This window comes from Belonocnema kinseyi, chromosome 10 (genome assembly GCF_010883055.1).
Source record: "Belonocnema kinseyi isolate 2016_QV_RU_SX_M_011 chromosome 10, B_treatae_v1, whole genome shotgun sequence".
NCBI lineage: Eukaryota > Metazoa > Arthropoda > Insecta > Hymenoptera > Cynipidae > Belonocnema > Belonocnema kinseyi.
Genome location: NC_046666.1, coordinates 90,232,905 through 90,241,781, shown reverse-complemented (window position 1 = coordinate 90,241,781; position 8,877 = coordinate 90,232,905).

Below are 8,877 nucleotides of genomic sequence, written 5' to 3'. Positions count from 1 at the left end.
GTTTGTGGGTCAACTCTTCGGAGTTACTTCGCAGTTTTCGGCATTTTTCAGACGTTCCGCGTAGGTAATTGCTTAAGTTAGAGAATTTTAAAAATGAGTTACGATCGCAGTTACAATTACACATGGACATAACAGGAGTTACCATAAATGTAAATGATGTACTGCATATTTATTTACCATTCGAATATTAAGTTTTTATTATATAATTATTCTAATGATTCACAATTATTAGTGAGTAGTTATAAAATGAAAACTAATTATTTATTTTTAAAATTAAAATTTTAAATATTATATCGTTACATAGCTATTTATATGCTTAAATTATGACTTATAATTTTATTACATTACCGGAAAAAGTTTTATGTTCACTTATTTTTTAATGACTGATATGTTTTATTTATTTTAATTATGACAGAGCTAAACATTTTTCTCTTTAAAATGTTGAATGCTATCAAAATTCAAAATTCTATATAAAATCAAACAGGGGATAAATCCAATTTGTCCATTTTATAAAGAATTTTGAGATTTCTTTAGAAACAAAAAATAGTATATTGTCAATTATAATACCTTAAATTTTCCCCTAAAACGCTAAAATTAAGTAACTATTATAACATATGTTTATCAGTTACAGATTGTATTAATTAATATACAGTTTGTAGCTAAAATGCATATATAGAGGAGAGTACCCAAATATGAGATAAAAACTCTGTTTGGCGTGATTGTCGGAATTCGCCTATGATAAAGTTCGCCTATGATCTTTAGAATTAGAAGCCCAGTGAAAAATGGACTATACCACGAAATTACTCTTTCTTCAAGGGCTACAAGTTAGTGATAGAACCAACCGAGTGGGTCTGTTAGTTTAGCTGATACCCCGTTTTCTCATATTATGAGTATATCTCATATTCGAGTACTCTCCTCTACTTTTACAGATTTATAGTGTTTTAAAACGAAATTTAAGATATGATATATATATATTTGAAAAAAATACTTTCAAGAACTTCATTGTTTATTATCAGTGGTTTTGTTTGTCAGGCAAAAGATTAATTTGATAAAAATGCTTGAACATTTCAAAATGTTACAAACTTTTTATTCAGAGCTTTTTACAACATTATTTTTAATTGTATGATTTAAATGATTGGTGGCTCTTTCGCCTTGAAATTAGAATCGCATATTTTAGAAAATATAACTAATATATACACACAAAATACTACCTTAAAGTGTACAGTTATTTAAATAAAATAGAAGAAACAGTAATATAAGTACTAAATATTTTCATGTAACATACACGATTGCAAATTCCTAAATATTAAACTGGAATCGGTTCTACAACATAGTCTTAAGTTTGAGAGATATATGACCCATATTTATGCAAGGCCTTTTAAGTTTGAACCCCTCAATTACTTGCGGGGAAAACCTAGAAAGCATTCGTATGGAATTAAATAAGAACCGTATATATCTTTGCCTATAATCCGTATACCTGGTTGAACCTAATAAATTTTGGAAATTTCCCTCCGTTTATGGTCTATTTCTGTAGTAAGAATACTCGGCATGAATGCCTGCGTAGCCGTGAGCCCGAAATTACGAAAATAGAAATAGCACCTTATTATGGTAAAAACTCTGATTAAAAACTTACCTTGAAGAAGTAGAAAGATAAATTTTCAACCAAAAACGAAATAGCTGAATTTTCAAATAAAAACATTAATTTCCAACAATATAATTTATTTTGTATCCAAAGAGCTAAATATGCTACTAAAATCGTAATGTTTTGACCAACAAGATTTATTCTTAGTTCAAAAAATTAATTTGACTAAGCTGTTAAGCACAGATATTTACTTCAGATTGACTTAAGCTCACACAAGAAAAAGTCAGTTACATAATTTATCTCATGACATTTGGCGATCCTGCCAGGATCAGCTTTTCGACTTCTCCGATTTTACGAAATCATTACAGAGATTTCAAATAAAACTGATCCGCAACGACACCTGGAAAGAGGAAAAAGGAATTTTACGAAATTCACTAGACGCTAGAGCTCCGGTATTATTCTACGAATAATCCCGTTAGCCCGAAGCAGTAAGAAAAACTGAGTAACACTGGAAGTAACAAATTCCATACTACGTAAACTCAACATTCCAAAACTTCAGCACGAGGCCCGCAAACAGGCGGAAGAGACATCTGTCTAGCAGCAATCTAGCAGCAGGGAATCCAGGATAGCTACAGCTCAAGCAGCCGACACGTCAGCAGTCAGAAAGCCTACCGCCAGAAGAAAGAAGAATCAAACAAAAAACAAGTAAAACGCCAGCAGATACGTCAGCAGGCCGATCACCGCTTCAGATAGTCGACATCGCAGATTCACGGACCTCGACAAGACTTTTCTAAAAGTGAATCACTGTAAGTTTTGACTTAGCACATAAGTAGGTACAAATCGTAAAAGCTAATCTTAAAGAGTGTAAGTCCTCCTTGCTGTCTGCGGTAGGAGACGAATGCGAAACTGAAAATAAATAGTTTAACATTCGGCGAGGCAAAGTTTCAAGATTAGGGTAATGTATACTCCTGGTGCTCCAGAGCACTGCCTTTCCTCAATAAAAAAAAATTACTTTGGAATCAGAGAAATTGTATTAGACGATATCCTTGCATTCCACTGTACTAAAGGACTTAAAGTCCAACGGAAACACATTCCTAGACGCATATTAGATAACAAAAGCGAGATAAGCCTTTACGCTGGCATACGCGACGTATAGAGATAAAACCAGTGCAGCGTACGGCACAGACGATACTGACACCACGTCTGACTCATTATCGCCCGACTTGTTACCTTTATTCCACATAGCAATGACCTCCCCCAACAAAACTCCAGCTCAGTCGAGAGCAACATCGCCGACCTACATAGCATCGGATTCTTTTTTAAACCTGGATCCCATTCAGCAATTACGATTGGAAATGCGAGAATTAAAACTCGAGAATACCAGAATGAAGGAAGAACTTAGCACACTTAACGAAGAGAATCACAGCATGAGAAGAGAAATTAAGCAAGTAGCAAGAAACTCAGATAAAAAGCGTAAAAAGATCCCGTTTACGCTGTGACAACCCAGACTTCCTGCTCGATTTTGTGGAAGCTGAAAAAATTAAAGACTGCCGAACAAGCTATACGGCATACACCAATAGGGAGTTTTGAAGAATTATATTTAGCTTTGGAAGCAAACCTAGGAGTACAAAGCTCGATTGAACTGTGCCGAGCTACATTGGACACAATTAGACAGGTTGGAAACACCGTACAAACTTTTAGCCAATTGTTCAGAGCCGCTTATAACGAATTAGTATACGCGGTACAGGCAGAGTATCCATCTGGGACGGAAAGGAAAATGGCTCTAAAAATAGAAGAAAACAGTCCGATTAAAAGATTTGTAATGAATTTAAGGGATGATATATCATCACAAGTTACACCCATGCGACCGCGACCTTGACTACAGCACTCCAGGAAGCCCTAGAAGCAGAGGCTTGGCAAAGAGAAAAAAACAAAGATAGGATACTAAGACAAAGCCAACTGCCTAGACAAAGCCAAGTGCCTAGACAGCCATTGAAATTTCAACCTCGACCTACAGTATTTAGGCCTTCGGCTAACACGACACCGAATCAGCCCAAGGTACCCAACGCGAACCTCCCGCTAGCCGAAAGATCTAAAATGAGTTGCCATAAGTGCGGCAAAATCGGACATTTCGCCTCCCAATGTTCTAGTAAACAGCAGGGTTTTCACCCAGGCTCAGCACAAAATCGACCCCCACAAATCAAGACAATTCAGGAAAATCAAAAAGAATATTTAGAACAAGTGGAAATGACAGAAGAAGAGATACATAGCAGAGCAGAACCAATACGAGGAACAAGCAGAGTGTCGAAACTTTGCGGAAGACTACAATCAATCCATGGAAAACGAAGAGACGGAACAATTTACAGACTGTTAGTGGATAGCGGAGCAGCCATCAATTTATTTAAACGAAACTTTCTCCAACCGGACCAAAAAACATTCAAATACAAAAAAAAATTTTCCATGGGAGATGACCATCATGAATCATCAGAAGCAACATACCTAATCTACTGGGGAAGAAAACAATTGTTCCATGTAATAGAAGACAATTTCCCTTTGATAAAAGATGGTATAATAGGTTTAACTTTTTCCCACAATTATCCAAGGTATGCCATAACTCGAAATTACCTAGTTATTGACAAATACAAACTACCACTACATTTCGAAGGTGATTACCTCTCCGGAAACACAACTAAAATTTGCAAAATAACGATGTAAGCTGAGGAGGACCAAACAGTATGGATAGAAAGACAAAAAGAGGTCTCCAATGGTATATACACTATTTCTAATAAAGAACTAATCATACCATACCATAATTATGAAAAAACACCAGCCAACATCCCTCAAACAATTCCATTTGAAAGAATAGCATCTATAAAAACACGGGTCGTAGTTTCAGAACAAAAAGGGGATGATAGCACTAATAATTCTACCCATCATCATTACATGGAACGCATTAAGAAACTGCAAGATAAATTGAACCTAAACCACATAGAACCAGAAATCAAAGAACAAGTAAAGAAAATCCTACTACAATACGTAGACGTATTCACGTTAGAAGGAGACCCCTTATCGTGCACCGATTTAACGGAACATGAAATCATCCTTAACACGGGCAAAATAATAAACTTAAGATCTCACAAAATGCCAGAAGCCCATAAGGAATTCGCGCTAGAGCACACACAGGAATTACTCCGGAAAGGAATTATCAGAAACTCCCAATCACCATTCAATTCACCAATATGGATTGTACCCAAAAAAGGAGGAAAGCTTAGAATGGTAATAGACTACCGACAGATAAATAAGGATACGGATCAAGACGCTTACCCCTTACCGGTCATAGACGATATATTGGACCAACTCGGATCAGCAAAGTTTTTCTCAGCATTCGACATGAGTGCAGGGTTCCACCAAATACCGATGCAAGAAGAATCAAAAAAATACACGGCCTTCTCAACGAGTCAAGGTCACCTTGAGTATAATAGGCTACCGTTTGGTTTAAAGAACAGTCCAGCAACTTTCCAAAGAATGATGGACAACGCATTTAGAGGCCTGATAGGAAAAGTTTGTTTTGTATAATCGACGACATCGTAGTATTCGGCAAAACATTAAAAGAGCACAACGATAACCTGGTAAAAGTATTAGACAGAGTAAAACAACTAGGCTTAAAATTAGAACCATCAAAGTGTGAATATTTAAGACCAGAAGTAGAATACCTGGGCCACCTCATCACAGCAGAAGGAGTGAAACCGAACCCCGTAAAAATCCAAGCTATCAAAGAATTTAAACAACTAAAAACACTCAAACATGTTCAATCATTCCTCGGACTAGCAGGGTATTATAGGAAATTTATAAAGAACTTCTCCGCGATAGCCAGACCACTGACGAAACTAACACAAAAAGAGACAATATTCGACTGGACACCCCGATGCAAAGAAGCATTTGAAACATTAAAAAATGCCCTGACAAAGGAAGCCGTACTGAAATTTCCGAATTTCAAAGAAAAATTCACATTGACCACGGATGCATCAAACCAAGGCCTCGGCGCAGTGCTCTCCCAAAATGGACACCCCTGCCTATTTATAAGTAGAACCTTGAACAAGGAAGAAGAAAATTACAGCACAATAGCAGGAGAGAAGTCATTATACAGGGGTATTTTCATATTTCGCGCCTTTAAAGTTGCATTCGGATCGGCCATTCGGTCAAGTCCGTCCATCTTCGGATCAAGTTTTTCATAGTTTCCATGGTTGCATACGAAACTTCAAATGGATACATCTGTCAAAACAATATAGGTCATGTTACATAGTAATAACAAATAATAAAATTGTTTAATTAATAATGAAATGAGACATGTGAACTGAGAAGTAAAAGTCAATTTTTTCTGTGCTAATAACATTATGGAATGTCTGCTGAGTGACAAATACTATAAAATAGTAATAATATTCTGCGCTTCCAATGGGCGAAGAGTGAATTGTGTATACCGCTTATTTACGGCATAAAAACAGGTATGTTATGAATAGACTATTATTACTTAAACTATCGCTGCTGATAATGTCAGTGATAAACATAAAAACCCACCAAACATTTCTTTGGTAAAGAATAATCAATCGAAAGTATAATAAACATGCCGGGCCGATCTGTCATTATTTCGAGGTTATGTTCAGATTCACCTGTTTGCCCTGATCGCTGTAAGTGAATGTAGGTAATGTCAATTTATAGTTTACGCATGTAATATTTCATTCGCTTTATTTAAAACATATCCTGTCTATTCATAACATACCTGTTGTTATGCCGTAAGTAAGCGGTAAACACAATTCACTCTTCGCCCACTGGAAGCGCAGAATATTATTACTATTTTATAGTATATGTCACTCAGAAGACATTCCATAATGTTATTGGCACAGAAAAGAATTGACGTTTACTTCTCAGTTCTCATGTCTCATTTCATCATTAATTAAACACTATTATTTGTAATTACTATGTAACATGACTTACATTGTTTTGACAGTTGTATTCATTTGAAGTTTCGTACGCAATATGGAAACTATAATAAACTTGATCCGAAGATGCACGGACTTGACCGAATGGCCGTTCCGAATGCAACTTTAAAGGCGCGAAATATGAAAATACCCCTGTATAATGGCTTCTCCCCTGCTATTGCGCGATTCGGGTAGCATTCGATTCGCCATGTATGTAAGCCCCAGCGTGTCCACCCTGTATGAAATCGAATATGTAAAAGGAAAAGAAAATAAAGTGGCTGACTGCCTCTCAAGATTATTCCCTCTACAGAGTAGCGATCTCTTACAACAAGCATTGGAAGGAATAGACATAACTCCCACCTCTGACAAAAATAAACATCTCGACACGGAAATCTTGGGTACCCCAATTAAAGGTTCCACAATCACTGAAGAAGAAATACTAAGAGACAGAGTAATAATCAAAAAACCTGATCAACCAGAAAACCCTGACAACCCTAACGAACAAGAGGAAACCATCGAACAAGAAAACCCAAGAAACCCCCTCAAGGATGACCTATACGATGAGTTCATGACTTGGCGACTGAACCCAACGCAAGGAAAGGTCAAAACGAAACCTAACGCGGTAGGAAAACTCTGGAAACCCATAAATAAAGAAGACATGTCAAAGTTCAACGAAGAAGACTGTTTGAGAAAGCTGGGTTGGCTCATTGGCGAGACAATAAACAAAAAACTCACATTGATCAGATTAATTTTCGGGGACCCACTTTTCACACCAATAGAAAAAGAAATAATACAAGAAATGGTAGAATATTTATCCAACCGCTACCCAAACCATAGCTTTCACATGTGCTTTAATAATACCCACGAATTAACAATGGAAGAGAAAACGAACATTATTGAAGAAGCACATGCCGAACACTTTGGAGAGAGAAATACAATAGATAAAGCCCGAAAAATAGGACAGTGGGTAGGAATGGACGACGATATCAAGAAATTCGTGAAAACATGTCCCATTTGCCAGCTACAAAAAACTACCAGAATCCGAAACCAGGCCGAAGCTATAATACCAGATATCCCATTAGCACCCATGACAAAATTGCCTTAGACATATATGGCCCATTACCTGAAACAACGAAAGGAAGTAAATACATCTTGAGCCTACAAGATCGAATAACCCGTTATACCGTATTGATACCAATGGCGAACGAAACCACTAGCTCAATAATTGAAGGATTACTTGAGCACTATATCTACATCTTCGGAGCACCCAAAACAACACTTACAGACAAAGGCCAAAACTTTCTGTCCGAAATGATGCAGCAATTTGAAGAAGCCCTAAAAATAACACATGTTGAAACCACTGCATTCCACCCACAGTACGGTAACATTGAAAGAATGCACTCAACCTTGGGAAATTTAATCAAAACCAGCATCTCCGAATACAACAATGAGTGGGATGATAACCTAAAATTCATCAATTTTGCCATCAATACCATGAGAAACCAAACAAAGGGCCTAACACCCTTTGAACTCATGTTTGGGAGAGAAGCCAACATTCCATCCTCAATCACCAACTCACCAACGCTAACGTACCCCGAACTCATTAGAAAGTGGAAAAGGAAACATGAAGAACACCTGAGGAAAGCTCGAGAAAGAATAGAAATTGAAACCGAAAAAACAAAGAAAAGACTCGATGAAAACATAGTACATAGGCATCCCCTATACAAAAGTGGAGACACCGTCAAAATATTCAATAACACAAAACAGAACAAGTTAGACCATTCATGGAAAGGACCATTTGAAGTAATAGACTATCTAGACAATAAAAACTTAAGAATTAGAAACAAGGATAAGATAATTAGAATCCATATAAACCAAGTAATGCCTTATTTTGTAGGCGATGACACCCTCTTGGACTATCCTGCTAGTACTAGCACTAATGATCAGTGCTAACTACACTCTTGAAAGAATACAAGGAAACGTGTACATCGAGGAGATCTCCAAGGTACACCTAATTCACGAAAAATGGAAGATGGTAATAGGTATTAATATGATTTCGACCGAAAGCCGAATTAAAACTATCGACAACACCATCGCTACGGCAGAACTAGTTTGCAAGAAACAATGCACACCAAAATATGAAATCCAATTGGTTAAGATCCGCTACAATAGACTAATTAGCAAAAATAGTATCCTACAAAAATTATTAGGTAAACCACGTCAAAAAAGAGGATTAGCTAATTTTGTGGGAGACATATCTAAAACTTTGTTTGGAACATTGAGCGAATCAGATATGAAACAAATTAACAATGAATTTGA